This window comes from Oryza sativa, chromosome 8 (assembly GCF_034140825.1).
Source record: "Oryza sativa Japonica Group chromosome 8, ASM3414082v1".
NCBI classification, from domain to species: Eukaryota; Viridiplantae; Streptophyta; class Magnoliopsida; order Poales; family Poaceae; genus Oryza; species Oryza sativa.
Genome location: NC_089042.1, coordinates 8,791,900 through 8,808,695, shown reverse-complemented (window position 1 = coordinate 8,808,695; position 16,796 = coordinate 8,791,900).

Genomic DNA, 16,796 nt, shown 5'->3' with positions numbered 1-16,796 from the left:
CCGCCGACTATATCGTCGACAGCTTCGAGGGCTCGGCCCCTCGGCTTGCGTTTGCCCCCAACTCCGACGAGGAGGGCAATACCGGTGGTGCAGACGATAGTGACGTCGAGGCCGGCGATCCGGGCGCATCGGAATGAGCCCCCAGACCCCCGCCATTCTTTAGTTTTTTCTTCTTTTCTTTCTTCTAAGGCCTTTGGGCCTCTTTTTTGTATAGATCAACTTAATCTGTAATCAAAAATGAAGAAATTTTTGTGTTAATTTCATCTTGCTGTGAGTATGAGATGAGGATGATCTGTGCCGTGGTCCTTTTGTGTCTTAGCTTGAATAAGGGCTCGTGCCCAGGTTCTGGTCCTCAAAAGGCGCGGGTCGGGGCTAGTGCCTGGGGAGATTTTTGTGTTAATTTCATCTTGCTGTGAGTATGAGATGAGGATGATCTGTGCCGTGGTCCTTTTGTGTCTTAGCTTGAATAAGGGCTCGTGCACAGGTTCTGGTCCTCAAAAGGCGCGGGTCGGGGCTAGTGCCTGGGGAGATCCACATGTCGAGACTGGCCAGGCCGGGAACGTGGTGACCGAGGGTTAGGGGTGACCCGATTGTGGGTTTTTGCCGATTCCCCCCCGGAGTTCACCACGCCCCGGGGCACGGCTCGGTTCTGGGCCCCGTTTGGCGATTTTAGCCGACCCGAGCCCCCGAGGGCAGGATTGAGCGCGAGTGACCTATTTCAAGTCAAGATTCTTCAAAAGGAAAAAACAGCACAGATACAACCTTTAGGAAATTGAAACTGCTTTTATTGAAATTCTGAAATAAGAGAAATAAGAAAGTGCATGTGTGGCAGCCCCCGGCCAACCCTGCACGCCCGAGGGGGTGCGGGGTTGGCCCGAGCCCGAAACCTGACACCCAACTCCCCCTTCAGGGGTAGAAGCGACGAAGGTGTTCAATGTTCCACGGGTTAGGCAGCTCAGTGCCGTCGCCCGTGGCCAGCCGTATGGAGCCCGGCCGGGGGACACCGACCACTCGATACGGACCCTCCCACATTGGTGAGAGCTTGCTCAATCCAGCACGCGTTTGGACGCGACGTAGGACGAGGTCGTCGACGCAGAGTGATCGGGCCCGGACGTGACGCTGATGGTAGCGCCGCAGGCTCTGCTGGTAGCGCGCGGCTCGGAGGGCCGCGCGCCGCCTTCGCTCTTCCTAGTAGTCGAGGTCATCTCTGCGAAGCTGATCTTGATCAGCCTCGCAGTACATGGTGGCCCGAGGAGACTTCAGGGTGAGCTCAGATGGGAGAACCGCTTCCGCGCCGTAGACGAGGAAGAAAGGTGTTTCCCCGGTTGCTCGGCTTGGTGTAGTTCGGTTTGCCCAGAGCACCGCTGGCAACTCCTCGATCCATGAATCGCCGTGCTTCTTGAGTATGTTGAAGGTCTTGGTTTTAAGACCTTTGAGGATTTCCGCATTGGCGCGCTCCACTTGGCCATTGCTTCTGGGGTGGGCAGGTGAGGCGAAGCAGAGCTTGATGCCCATGTCTTCGCAGTAGTCGCCGAAGAGTTCACTAGTGAATTGGGTGCCATTATCCGTAATAATACGGTTAGGCACTCCAAACCGGGCCGTGATGCCCTTAATGAATTTAAGTGCGGAGTGCTTATCGATCTTGACGACCGGATAAGCCTCGGGCCACTTAGTGAACTTGTCGATCGCGACATACAGGTACTCAAACCCGCCCGGGGCCCGCCTAAACGGTCCCAGGATATCGAGTCCCCAGACAGCAAATGGCCACGAAAGTGGTATGGTCTGCAGGGCCTGGGCCGGCTGATGGATTTGCTTGGCGTGGAATTGACACGCTCTACATCGGCGGACCAGGTCGACCGCATCATTGAGAGCTGTCGGCCAATAGAAACCTTGGCGAAAAGCTTTACCAACCAAGGTGCGCGAGGCGGAGTGGGCTCCGCATTCGCCTTCATGGATATCGGCAAGAAGCACAACGCCTTGTTCCCGAGGAATGCACTTCAGGAGGATTCCATTAGCCGCGCGCCGATAGAGGGTCCCTTCTACCAGCACGTAGCGTTTGGAGATGCGATGGACGCGTTCACTCCCTTCGCGGTCCTCGGGTAGAGTCTTATCTGTGAGGTATGCTTGGATCTCAGCGATCCAAGCAATCAATCTAAGGGAGCTGGGAGCACTCCCCTTGGGTCCCGAGGCCTGGACTCCGACGGGCCTCGGGGGCCGGTCAGGCGCATCCGTCTCCCCTAAGGGGTCGGGTCGCGCCGACGGCTGGGCAAGCCTTTCTTCAAAGGCGCCCGGTGGGGTCTGGGCTCGCGAGGACGCTAGCCGTGAGAGCTCGTCGGCCATCATGTTATCCCGTCTGGGAACGTGCCGAAGCTCAATCCCGTCAAAATGGCGCTCCATACGCCGTACTTGGCGCACGTAAGCGTCCATCTGCGGGTCAGAGCACCGGTACTCCTTACAGACTTGGTTAACGACCAGCTGGGAGTCGCCTAACACCAGGAGGCGGCGGATCCCCAGTCCAGCTGCCACTCTGAGTCCGGCAAGGAGTCCCTCGTACTCTGCCATATTATTGGTCGCTCGAAAGTCGAGGCGGATCAAGTATCTGAGGACGTCTCCACTCGGAGAGGTCAACGTGACCCCCGCACCGGCGCCCTGAAGAGACAGAGAGCCATCGAACTGCATTACCCAGTGGGTGGTGTGAGGCAGCTGCGAGGGGTCCGTGTTGGCCTCAGGGATCGAGACGGGCTCGGGAGCCGGGGTCCATTCTGCCACAAAATCGGCGAGGGCCTGGCTCTTGATAGCGTGGTGTGGTTCAAAGTGCAAATCGAACTCAGAAAGTTCGATCGCCCATTTCACCACCCGTCCTGTACCCTCTCGATTATGCAAGATTTGGCCGAGGGGGTAAGACGTGACCACCGTAACCCGATGCGCCTGGAAATAATGGCGCAGTTTCCTCGAGGCCATCAGAATAGTGTAAAGCATTTTCTGGGCCTGAGGATATCGGGTCTTGGCATCCCGGAGGGCCTCACTAACAAAGTAGACGGGCCGCTGCACCTTTCGGTGGGGCCGATCCTCTTCGCTAGGGGCCGCATCCCTAGGGCGCTCTTCTCCCAAGCGGCCCCGCGGGGCGCACTCGTCTTCTGTGCCGACGACCTCGGGGTCGGAGGACGACAGGGGCGGCCTTCCCACAGTGGCCTCGGGGCCGTCCTGGGGGTCGGGGGCTCCTGGCGTCGTCGGACAAGCGGGCAAAGGGCCAACTCCGGTCGTCAGGGGCCTTAGGCCACCGTTCGGCTCGGGGGCCTCTTCTCCCTGCTCTCTCCCGGGTCGAATCGGCACAGGGTTAGCCTCGGGGTCAGAGGGCGATAGGTGCGGCCTTCCCGCAGTGGCCTCGGGGCCTTCCTGGGGGTCGGGGGCTCCTAGCACTATCTGACAAGCGGGCAGAGGGCCAACTCCGGTCGTCGGGGGCCTTGGGCCGCCGTTCGGCTCGGGGGCCTCTCCTCCCTGCTCTCTCCCGGGCCAAGTCTGCACAATGTGGGGGTGCGCGGAATGAGGATTGTCCTCATCGCGCTCCACGACCAACGCCGCACTAACCACTTGCGGGGTCGCCGCTAAGTAGAGTAGCAAGGGTTCATTTGGCTCCGGGGCGACCAGAACTGGGGGAGAGCTGAGATACGCCTTCAACTGAGTGAGGGCACGTTCAGCTTCCTCCGTCCAAGTAAACGGCCCGGAGCGTTTGAGGAGCTTAAATAAGGGTAGCGCCTTCTCTCCCAGCCTCGATATGAACCGACTTAGGGCGGCCATGCAACCGGTGACGCATTGCACATCCCTAAGCTTGCTGGGGGGGCGCATCCGCTCTATAGCTCGTATCTTCTCGGGGTTGGCCTCGATGCCTCGGGCAGAGACCAAGAACCCGAGAAGCTTGCCCGCAGGTACACCGAACACGCACTTATCGGGGTTCAGTTTTATGCGGGCGGAGCGGAGGCTCTCAAAAGTTTCCGCTAGATCTGAAAGTAACGTTTCCTGGTTGCGCGTCTTTACAACCAAGTCATCGACATAAGCCTCAACATTACGTCCTAATTGGCTACCCAAAGAAATTCGAGTAGTACGTTGAAAAGTAGGACCTGCATTCTTTAACCCGAAGGGCATTGTCGTATAACAATAAGTTCCTATGGGGGTAATGAACGCAGTTTTTTCCTCATCCTCCCTAGCCATGCGAATCTGATGGTAACCAGAGTATGCATCTAGAAAACACAAAAGGTCGCACCCCGCTGTGGAGTCGACAATCTGATCTATGCGAGGCAGGGGGTAAGGATCCTTAGGACATGCCTTGTTAAGGTCGGTGTAGTCGATGCACATCCGAAGCTTGCCGTTCGCCTTGGGAACGACCACCGGGTTCGCCAGCCACTCCGGATGGATGACCTCGCGGATGAATCCGGCCTCCAGAAGTCGCGCCACCTCCTCGCGGATGAAGGCTTGACGTTCCGGGGCCTGGCGCCGCACTTTCTGCCGGACCGGCCTTGCGCCCGGCCGTACGGCGAGACGGTGCTCAATCACCTCCCTGGGGACCCCGGGCATATCCGCCGGTCTCCATGCGAAGACGTCAGCGTTTGCCCGCAGGAAAGAGACGAGCGCGTCTTCCTATTTGCCATCCAGGAGACCACCGATCCGTGTGGTCTTGGACGGGCCGTCGCCCAGGGCAACCTCCTTGACCGGGACCTCATCGCACGTGACTATCCGCTGCCTCGGGGCGGCGGGGGCGGATGTGCCAAGCCTCTCGTCGCCACCCTCGGGCTTGGACACGACGGCGAGGCGGTCCGCGCGCTGCTCCATACAAGCGAGCGCGACTTTGAGGTCGCCATGGACAGAGATGGGGCCATCGGGGCCCGGCATCTTCATCTGGAGGTAGGCGTAGTGGACCGCCGCCATGAACTTCACCAACGCGGGCCTCCCCAGGACCACGTTGTAGGGCAGACTGAGGTCCGCCACATCGAAGTTCACCCGCTCCGTGCGGAAGTTGGCGGGTCCACCGAAGGTGACCGGAAGGTCGATATGACCTAGCGGCCAAGTGTGCCCCGGCGTCACACCGATGATCGGCTGGGACGGCCGGAGCATCATCCCCGGGGCCTTGATGGCATCAAAGGCTGCGGGGGAAAGGATGTTGAGGGCTGCTCCTCCATCAATGAGGACACGCCCCAGCTTCACGTTGCAAACGGTGGGAGAAACCACCATCGCAATCTGCCCTCCCCGGGCAACGCACGGTGGGTGGTCGGTCTGGTCGAAGGTGAGGGCAACCTCCGACCACCGCGCCCGGCGCGTCGCCTCATGAGTAGGGGCCGCGGCCAGAAGCTCTCGCTTCATAGCCTTGAGGCTCCGGCGAGAAACGTGAGCACACGCTCCTCCATCGACAGTGGCGATGGTGGCCCTAGGCTCTTGGAAACCTAGGTCATCATCGCCGTCATCGATGTCCTCGGCGGGGGCCTTCTGCTTGGCCTCACTTCGCCGATTGCCGGAAGGAACCGCCGGGGACTTGCCCTCTCGGCGCTCCTGCCTCCTCTCTTCCTCCCACTTCCTCGTCCGCTCAGCCAAACTTTTGACTGCACGGCAGTCCGCGAGGTCGTGAAGGGAAGTGCTGTGGACGGTGCACCACTTGCCGGCTGGGCGCTCCCTGCTGGGAGCGCCGGCCTTTTTCTTTTTGTCGCTCGCAGGCCTCCCCTTTTGGGTGGCCCGCGAAGCGCCCTCGACGGCGAGGACATGACCCTCGTCGTCGGAATGGACTGACCTCTTCTTCCTCCTCCTGTCACGCCGCCCTGTCTGAGCTGTCACGTCCCAAAACGACTCTAAAATACATCCTCGAAATTGTGCCGAGAATAATTAAAATTCATGTGAAAGCCTCCAACAATTAAAATGTGCAAATTTAAAAGTCAAATAAGGCTTGGAGGATTTTTGTATATTTCCTAAAAGCCTAAAATGCGTAAACAAATTTTAGTGGAATTTTCAGAGCACAAATAATAATTGAGAAGAAATAAACAAAGTTAAAAAGGTTTATAAAAAGAAAAACCCTAAAAGAAGTCTTCTTTTCCCCCCCTTCCTCTCTTGGGCCGGCTCGGCCCAACTCTCCCTCCCTCTCTCTCCTCTCCCCCGCGGCCCATCGGCCTCCTCCCCGCGCGCGCGCCGCTGACAGGCGGGCCCGCCCGGCACCCTCGCTGACGGGTGGGGCCCACCTGTCATCGCCTTCCTCGCGCCGCGCCCGCCGCCCGCCCGTGCCCTAGCGCCGCCGCCGCCGCCGAATCCGCCGCATCCCGCCGTCCCCGCGCGCATTAAAGTGGGGGGGATTATTCCCCGCGATTCCCTCTCCCGTTTCCCCCGCTTTCCCCTCTCTCTCTCCCTCGGATTCGTCCGATTTTATTCCCGCAATCCTCGCCGGCGTTATTGATGGAGCCGAGATCTCCGCGGCCGATTCCTCCCTCTCCGGCCGCCCTCTCTCCCTCCCGACGCTATATAATCGCTCCTCGTGCTTCGCTCCTCCGTTTCCGCCGCTCGCCGCTCACTCTCCCCGTCGGAATCGTGCTCGCGCCGTCGCACCTTCTCTCCGCCGTCGCCGCCGAGCTCCGGTTCGCCGCCGTCGTCGCTCCGGACCTCCTCCCGTCTCGGCGTCACCTCCATCGGCTTCGCCGCGTCCTCGTCGACCTCGTCCGCGCCTCCGTTTCGCCCGCCGACCGTCGGAGCGCCGTCGTCCTCGTCGTCCCGAACCGCGCCGCCGCCTTCCTCCGCTCCGGTCGTCGTTTCCGCCGTCCTCGTCTACCCGGGGTGAGCCGTGGACCGCTCCGTTCGCTTCCCCCTTCCCTCCTCTCTCTCGGGTGCCGCTCCGCCGCGCCGTTGGTCGCCGGCGGCGACCATCGGGGCGCGGGCGCGCCGCCTCCCTTCGGCCGTGCCGGCGAGGCCGCCTTCGGGCGCGCCCCGCGGCTGCCAAGTGGGCCCGGCCGTCAGCCGCCCGCGGCCGCGGGTGCGGCTGACGCGCGGGACCCACGGCGCCGGCCGCCGCCAGCCGCGTGCTCCCGGTCCACCGTGGACCGAGAGGCTGACGCGTGGGCCCCACTCCCGTGGACCCGGTCCGCGCGCCCTCTCCCTCGGCTGACGCAATAAACCCGGTTTTTAATTAAAATTTAAATGAAGAAATTCGCAAATATCCATTTAAAGAACATATAAACTTCAAATGGCCATAACTTGGCCATTTGAACTCGGAATTGGACCGTTCAAGTCTCTAATTTTTCCTTAAGAAGTCAAGAACCCATTTTTGTGCTTTGTTTCTGCTGTTATGTGGAGTTTATTAGAGTAAAAGCCTTTTCTTTTCCGTTGGTCGTGTAGACGCTGCAGCTTCGGAAGATCCGCTCTTCGTGGAAGTTGAAGACGTTTGGGAAAGCGAGCAAGGCAAGTCACATCATCTTTGAACATATTGAATCCCAGTTTGTAAAATTATGTTGATTTAAATTATTGCATTATCGCTTTATTTAAATTCCCGCGTTATCACTGTTTTATTTAGCCATGCCTATTTACCTTTGTTATGACCTTATTATTGTTATTGTTATTATTTCCTTGTTCACCCTAGATTAAACAAAACCCCTACTAGTGGACACTCTACTTATGGTACCACTAGTATGATTATAGGTAGATGCTTCGCTTTTAATTAGGTAACATTAGGCGGTTTTACAACTCTAGACTTTGGGATATTCATATCACCTGGACACTCTGGAATTGTTGGATCATTGTGGAATTGGCTTCACACCTCCCCCTCTATTCAAAATCCCCAAAAATGGTTTTAGGCTGGGCTCGGGGTGCATGGTTTTGATGGTAGCACCTCGGCCATATAAGGACCGGTCTTCGGGCCTCTGTTGCAAAGCACTACCGTACTTCCACATGTCTAGTGGGTAAGGCTTAGTTTGTGGCTCAGTCTAGTCATAAACAAAAGTACACGGATTGGAGATGGATGAAGTCGGGGGTCGATGGACATTCTCCAGGGCAAATGAAGGCTACACGAGCTGCGGCCCGGTAGTCGAGATGTCATGGCAGAGGGTTGGTGCCCTGCTGCTAGGGGCTCAGTCCTGCCTGCCTGTCCCGGAGGTTCCGGCCGTAGGTGGGATTGGGTCGGTACTCTTGTCTATGGCTAGGATGGGTTGGAAACTATGTCACGTCTTCCGTCTGTATACCGTGGTGGTATGTGGCACGTGGTTACACGTGAGGAAGAGGTGTCTTGTGGGTAAAGATGTACACCTCTGATCAGAGTATAATCTATTCGAATAGCCGCGCCCTCGGTTATGGGCAAGCCGAGCAATGTACCCAAGTTAGTGTTTTAATTCTTAAAACTTGCTTAACAACTAAAATGTGGAATGGTTGGCCTGGGTTGGCTTGGGACGAGCTGGGACCCAGGGTCGGGTTGCCAGTTCGGTCTGAATCATCATAGGCCTTGGGTTAAGGCAGGTTCGTGTGGGTTCACGGCCTTGATTAATTAATATTGTATAGTTCTAGGATCGCGTTTACAAAATAGCCCTGAGCAACTAAATGTCTTTAAATGCTGTTTACTGCAACCCTAACCCTTTATGGTATAATTCCTTTGTACTCCCTTGCATTTATTCTGCATTTGTGGGTGTGTCTTGTTGAGTACGGTGGTTGTACTCAGTCTTGCTCAATTTTTCCAAAGCCCAGAAGAGGAGCTCCTTGAAGATGAAGGCTTTGGTGTCTAGCTCGTGCCTGCCGTCAAGTGCCTGTGGTCGTCGCCCTAGTCTTCCGCTGTTTCTCGTTTGTCTTTGTGTGTGCTGGGCCTTCGCTGCCCATGTAATAAATTAACTATTTACGCTTCCGCTTGTTAAACTCTGAATTGTATCAACTTTTGGTGTACCTTGCCTCCTGGGACAAGGATTAATGCACGCACGTCAGGAAAGCCCGTTGGGTTATTTCCGGTTGTGACATGAGCGGCGGATCCGGGGGCGGCCGAAGCTGCCACTCCGGAACCGGAGGGGTTCCAGGTCCATGCCTCCTCCTTACGAGCCACTCGGTCCGCGAGCTGAAAAAGCTCCGCGGTAGTTTGGGGCTCTTTGGAGGCGATCTTTTCGAGCATGCGGTTGTGCCGCACACCCCCCCTGAACGCGTAAATCACCGCGTGTGCAGGGATGCATGGTATGGTGTTGCGGACTTGACAGAACCGCTGAATGTACGATCGAAGTGACTCATCGTCCCTTCGCTGTACTGCGTGCAAGTCCGCTTCCTCACCGGGGCGTGGATATGTGCCTTGGAAGTTCATGGTGAACTGTTGGCACAAATCCTCCCAAGAGTGGACAGATGCGGGTGGCAAGTTCATTAGCCAGCCCCGCGCCTGTCCTTTCAGGGCCATGGGAAAGAAATTCGCCATGACCCTGTCGTCACCCCCGGCGGCCTCGATCCCGGTCGTGTAGACCTGGAGAAACTCGGCGGGGTTGACGCTCCCGTCATATTTTTCGGCGATGGTGGGCCGGAACCTTGGGGGCCAACGGACATTCCGAAGACTCGCCACAAAAGCTCTACAGCCGACACCACCAACCGGGGGCACGGAGGGCTGGTCCCCGCGTCCGTGTCGAGGTGACACTCTGGACGAGGAAGCGCCCTCCGTTGCGTGGGCAGCACGTCGGTCATTACGCCGGCGCTCGATGCTGGCGCGGGCGTCCGGCCCCCCACGCAGATCTTCCCGGGTCGAAGGAGTCGACGAAGGAGTGGCGGCCGAATGGCGAACGGCAGCTGCCGCTCGCCGCGCCCTTCGTCTTGACGACGCGGAGCCGGTGGTAGCAGCACCAGAGGCCTTGGTGGCGGAGGACCGCCCACCAGCATCTAGGCGCTGCCGTGCAGTCATGACCAATTTGGCCACATCGTCCAGCCAACGTTGGGCTGGAGACTCCGGGTCATGGACGACGGGCGGATGACGTAGGAGCGCGCCCGCAGCTTGGAGCGCGCCCTGGGGCGTGCTGCCGTCACCATAGACGAGGAGGCGATGATCCCCATCTCGCCGCCCCTTTCCACCTCCTGTGGATGTCGAAGTCGCGGATCCTTCGGCCCTCTCGAGCGCCTCCCCCTGCTTAGGACTTTGGCGTGGAGGGGGCGGTGGAGTACGAGCTCGACGGCGTGGGTTCGGCTCCCCGTCGTCGCCACTCACACTCGGAGAGAGGTCGTGCGCCTTTGCTTGCTCAGCCATGAGGCTGAACAGGAAAAGCTTGGTGCACACGAAAGAGTGCAAGAGCTCAGAAGATCACTCGCAGAGTACCCCTACCTGGCGCGCCAGATGACGGAGCGTGGGGCTCCTCACCGGGAGACCGCGCTGGCCCCCCTTTGCCGGTTCGGCCGGGGACCCTGGGTGAGACTCTAAGCTCCCAATCTGTATGTGGAAGGTTCACGAGACAGGAAGCACAGAAGACACCGGCGATGTATACAGGTTCGGGCCGCTGATGAGCGTAATACCCTACTCCTGTGTTTTGGGAGATCTGTGTATGAAAGAGCTACAAAGTATGAGCCAGCCTCTCCCTTGTTCTGGGTTCCTAATCCGGAAAGGTCCAGTCCCAGCAAAAAAAAACCCCCTCCTCAGTGGGCAAGGTCCTCCTTTTATATCTTAAGGGGATACCACATGCACCATCCCCCCTTTTTTGTGGGAATTTCCCCCACCTTTTCATAAATGGACGGAGATTTGCATGGTTGCCGTTCGAGTCACCTTCTGATGGGACGGCCCGCACCTACCTCCACTTTCGCCGGGAGCAGGCGCGACGCGGAATCATGGCGGTCTGCTGGCGACATGACCGGTGTCAGACTGGTCACAAATCGGTCATTCTTGTCCACCACGCGTCAGCTTAGCAATCTGCACGTTGGCTCTTCTTCACACAACATTTTGCCTGTAATGGTTAGGATGAAGCCTGGCATATATCTGACCAGGACTAACGTGCCATCTCTGGGAGGTAACACGCTAGCTCCAGCTGGGGACGAGCGCCTAGAAGCCCTCGTCCTGACGGGATGGGGCGAGGTGTCACGACCGGAAATAACCCAACGGGCGTTCCTGACGTGCGTGCATTAATCCTTGTCCCAGGAGGCAAGGTACACCAAAAGTTGATACAAATCAGAGTTTAACAAGCGGAAGCGTAAATAGTTAACTTATTACATGGGCAGCGAAGGCCCAGCACACACAGAGACAAACGAAAAACAGCGGAAGACTAGGGCGACGACCACAGGCGCTTGACGGCAGGCACGAGCTAGACACCAAAGCCTTCATCTTCAAGGAGCTCCTCTTCTGGGCTTGGGAAAAATTGAGCAAGACTGAGTACAACCACCGTACTCAACAAGACACACCCACAAATGCAGAATAAATGCAAGGGAGTACAAGGGAATTATACCATAAAGGGGTAGGGTTGCAGTAAACAGCATTTAAAGACATTTAGTTGCTCAGGGCTATTTTGTAAACACGATCTTAGAACTATACAATATTATTAATCAAGGCCGTGAACCCACACGAACCTGCCTTAACCCAAGGCCTATGATGATTCAGACCGAACTGGCAACCCGACCCTGGGTCCCAGCTCGTCCCAAGCCAACCCAGGCCAACCATTCCATATTTTAGTTGTTAAGCAAGTTTTAAGAATTAAAACACTAACTTGGGTACATTGCTCGGCTTGCCCATAACCGAGGGCTCGGCTATTCGAATAGATTATACTCTGATCAGAGGTGTACATCTTTACCCACAAGACACATCTTCCTCACGTGTAACCACGTGCCACATACCACCACGGTATACAGACGGAAGACGTGACATAGTTTCCAACCCATCCTAGCCTTAGACAAGAGTACCGACCCAATCCTGCCTACGGCCGGAACCCCCGGGACAGGCAGGCAAGACTGAGCCCCTAGCAGCAGGGCACCAACCCTTTGCCATATGACATCTCGACTACCGGGCCGCAGCTCGTGTAGCCTTCATTTGCCCTGGAGAATGTCCATCGACCCCCGACTTCATCCATCTCCAATCCGTGTACTTTTGTTTATGACTAGACTGAGCCACAAACTAAGCCTTACCCACTAGACATGTGGAAGTACGGTAGTGCTTTGCAACAGAGGCCCGAAGACCGGTCCTTATATGGCCGAGGTGCTACCATCAAAACCACGCACCCCGAGCCCAGCCTAAAACCATTTTAGGGGATTTTGAATAGAGGGGGCGGTGTGAAGCCAATTCCACAATAATCCAACAATTCCATAGTGTCCAGGTGATATGAATATTTCCCAAGTCTAAAGTTATAAAACCACCTAATGTTACCTAATTAAATTGCGAAGCATCTACCTAAATTTAAACTAGGGATACCACGAGTAGAGTGTCCACTAGTTGAGGTTTTGTTTAATCTAGGGTGAACAAGGTAATAATAATAACAATAACAATAATAATATGGTCATAACAAAGGTAAATAGGCATGGCTAAATAAAACAGTGATAACGCGGGAATTTAAATAAAGCGATAATGCAATAATTTAAATCAACATAATTTTACAAACTGGGATTCAATATGTTCAAAGATGATGTGACTTGCCTTGCTCGCTTTCCCAACCGACGGCTTCGACTTCCACGAAGAGCGGATCTTCCGGAGCTGCAGCGTCTACACGACCAACGGAAAAGAAAAGGCTTTTACACTACTAAACTCCACATAACAGCAGAAACAAAGCACAAAAATGGGTTCTTGACTTCTTAAGGAAAAATTAGAGACTTGAACGGTCCAATTCCGAGTTCAAATGGCCAAGATATGGCCATTTGAAGTTTATATGCTCTTTAAATGGATATTTACGAATTTCTTCATTTAAATTTTAATTAAAAATCTCATTTATTGCGTCAGCCGAGGGAGAGGGCGCGCGGACCGGGTCCACGGGAGTGGGGCCCACGCGTCAGCCTCTCGGTCCACGGTGGACCGGGAGCACGCGGCCGGCGCCGTGGGTCCCACGCGTCAGCCGCACCCGCGGGCGCGGGCGGCTGACGGCCGGGCCCACTTGGCAGCCGCGAGGGCACGCCCGAAGGCGGCCTCGCCGGCACGGCCGACGGGAGGGGGACGCGCCCGCGCCCCGATGGTCACCGCCGGCGACCACCGGCGCGGCGGAGCGGCACCCGAGGGAGAGGAGGGAAGGGGGAAATGAATGGAACGGTTTTCGGCTCACCCCGGTCGACGGCGACGACGGGAACGGCGGCCGAAGCGGAAGAAGGCGGCGGCGCGGTTCGGGATGACGATGACGACGGTGCTCCGACGGTCGGCGGGCGAAACGGAGATGCGGACGGGGTCGACGACGACGCGGCGACGCGGATGGAGGTGACGCCGAGTCGGGAGGAAGACCGGAGCGACGACGGCGGCGGACCGGAGCTCGACGGCGACGGCGGAGAGAGAGGTGCACGGCGTGAGCACGAATCCGACGGCGAGAGCGAGCGGCGAGCGGCGGAAACGGAAGAGCGAAGCACGGGGGACGATTTTATAGCGACGGGAGAGAGAGAGGGCGGCCGGAGAGAAAGGAAACCGGCCGCGGAGATCTCGGCTCCATTGAAGACGCCGGCGAAACTCGCGGGATTCAAATCGGACGAATCCGAGGGAGAGAGAGAGGAAAAAGAGGGGGAAACGGGAGAGGGAATCACGGGGGTGATTTTCCCCCTCATTAAGGCGCGCGGGGAAGGCGGGATGCGGCGGATTCGGCGGCGGCGGCGGCGCTAGGGCACGGGCGGCGGCGGGCGCGGCGCGGGGTTGGGGATGACAGGTGGGCCCCACCCGTCAGCGAGAGCGGCGGGCGGGCCCGCCTGTCAGCGGCGCGCGCTCGGGGAGGAGCCGATGGGCCGGAGGGGAGGAGAGAGAGAGGGAGGGACTGGGCCGAGCCGGCCCAAGAAGGAAGGGGGGGAAAAAGAACTTCTTTTAGGGTTTTCTTTTTATAAACCTTTTTAACTTTGTTTATTTCTTTTCAATTATTATTTGTGCTCTGAAAATTCCACTAAAATTTATTTACGCATTTTAGGCTTTTAGGAAATATACAAAAATCCTCCAAGCCTCATTTGACTTTTATCTTTGCACATTTTAATTGTTGAAGGCTGTCACATGAATTTTAATTATTCTTTGCACAATTTCGAGGATGGATTTTAGAGTCGTTTTGGGACGCGACAAACCTACCCCCCTTAAACGGAATCTCGACCCCGAGATTCGGAAGAACTGGCGAAGAGATCGGGATGGGCTGCCTTCAGCTCGTCTTCACGCTCCCAAGTAGCTTCTTCTTCGGCGTGATTGCTCCACTGGACCTTGCAAAAACGGATTACCCGGTTCCTGGTCCTGCGCTCCATGGTGTCCAGGATTTTCACTGGCCTCTCCACGTAGGTCAAATCTTCGCGAACTTCAATTTGCTCTGAGTCGGTCTGCTCGGATGGCACTCGAAGGCATTTCTTGAGTTGCGACACATGGAACACATCATGCACGTTGCCCAAGGAGGCGGGCAGTTCCAACTGGTAAGCGACTTCTCCGCGTCGAGCAATGATACGGAAAGGACCCACATACCGAGGTGCAAGCTTCCCTTTCGTCTGAAACCTGTGTACACCTCGCAATGGCGTGACCCGAAGATACACAAAATCATCCACTGCGAATTCCAGGTCACGGCGACGGTTATCTGCATAACTTTTCTGCCGGGACTGTGCCACCTTTAGATTATCCCGAATGATTCTGACTTTAGCTTCAGCTTCTCTCAGGATATCAGTCCCGAACACTTGGCTTTCCCCAACTTGGTCCCACAAGAGTGGTGTCCGGCATTTGCGCCCATACAGCGCTTCATATGGTGCCATTTGTATGCTGGATTGATAGCTGTTATTGTAGGAGAACTCGGCATAGGGGAGACTCTTATCCCAGGTCTTCCCGAAATCTAGTACACATGCGCGGAGCATATCTTCTAGGATTTGATTTAGACGCTCGGTCTGTCCATCTGTCTGCGGGTGATAGGCGGTGCTGAAATTCAATCGAGTACCCAGCTCTTCTTGGAGCTTCTTCCAAAAGTGAGAGGTGAATTGGCTTCCCCTATCAGATACGATTTTCTTGGGAACGCCGTGGAGACTCACGATCCTGGCGAAGTAGAGCTCCGCTAGCTTGTTCCCTCCATAGGTGGTCTTCACAGGAATAAATCGAGCTACCTTGGTTAGTCGATCCACAACTACCCATATAGAATCATATCCACCTTGGGTCTTTGGAAGTCCGGTGATGAAATCCATCCCAATTTCATCCCATTTCCATTCTGGTACTTGGAGAGGTTGGAGGAGTCCGGCCGGTCGTTGGTGCTCTGCCTTGACACGTTGGCACACATCACACAGGGCCACGAACTCTGCAATCTCCCGCTTCATGCTAACCCACCAGTATTTCTCCTTCAAGTCTAAGTACATCTTGGTACTGCCCGGGTGAATGGAATAAGGACTTTCGTGAGCTTCCTGAAGTATCAGCTGTTTAAGTTCTCTGTTATCTGGGACGCATACCCGATTTCCGTTCCATAGGGTTCCGTGTTCATCCTCTGTGAAACCAGCGGCTTTACCCTGTTTCATATTCTTGAGGAGTCCATGCATGTCCGGATCGTTCTTCTGAGCCTCGCGGATTTGATCGAGCAAGGTGGGCTTGGCTTCCAACGCGGCCAAAAATCCACGACCAACTATGTTTAGGTTCAGGGCTTCCATCTGTTGACTAAGTTCGGGTGGAATGCCACGGACGTTAAGAGTGTTGCAATGGCTCTTTCGACTTAGAGCGTCGGCAACCACGTTGGCCTTACCAGGATGATAGTGAATTCCCACATCATAGTCCTTGATGAGTTCTAACCATCTCCTTTGCCGAAGATTCAGATCCGACTGGGTGAAGATGTATTTCAGACTCTTATGGTCGGTATAGATTTCACAGCGATTCCCAATGAGATAGTGCCGCCAGATTTTTAGAGCATGAACCACTGCGGCTAACTCCAAATCATGTGTAGGGTAGTTGCCTTCATGAGGACGTAGCTGACGTGAGGCATAGGCTACCACATGACCGTCCTGCATGAGCACGCACCCCAATCCTTGGCGCGAAGCATCACAATACACCATGAAGTCCTTGCGAGTATCCGGCAAGATTAACACCGGCGAGGAAACCAGCTTTTCCTTGAGAGTTTGAAACGCCTTTTCGCATTGCGGGCTCCACACAAATTTCTCTTCTTTCTTCAACAACTGTGTCATGGGTCGAGCGATTTTGGAGAAGTTCTCGATGAATCTCCGATAGTATCCTGCCAAACCTAAGAAACTGCGGACTTGAGTAACTGTCTTGGGTTGCTTCCAATCGGTGACGGCAGTCACTGTTTCGGGATCCACAGCAACTCCTTTAGCAGATATCACGTGCCCTAAGAATTTGACTTCGGACAACCAGAACTCACACTTGCTAAGCTTGGCATACAATTGATGTTCCCGCAACTTTCCCAACACCAGACGGAGATGGTGCTGATGGTCTTCCTCTGATTGTGAGTATATCAGAATGTCGTCAATGAAAACCACAACAAACTTATCCAAGTATTCCATGAACACTTTATTCATTAAGTTCATGAAGAAGGCAGGTGCATTGGTCAAACCGAACGACATCACCGTGAATTCATACAGCCCGTATCGCGTGGTGAATGCGGTCTTCGGAATATCTTCTTCACGAATACGTAATTGGTGATATCCGGAACGGAGATCAATCTTGGAGAATACAGTGGCACCTTTGAGTTGATCGAACAGATCATCGATCCGGGGAAGAGGGT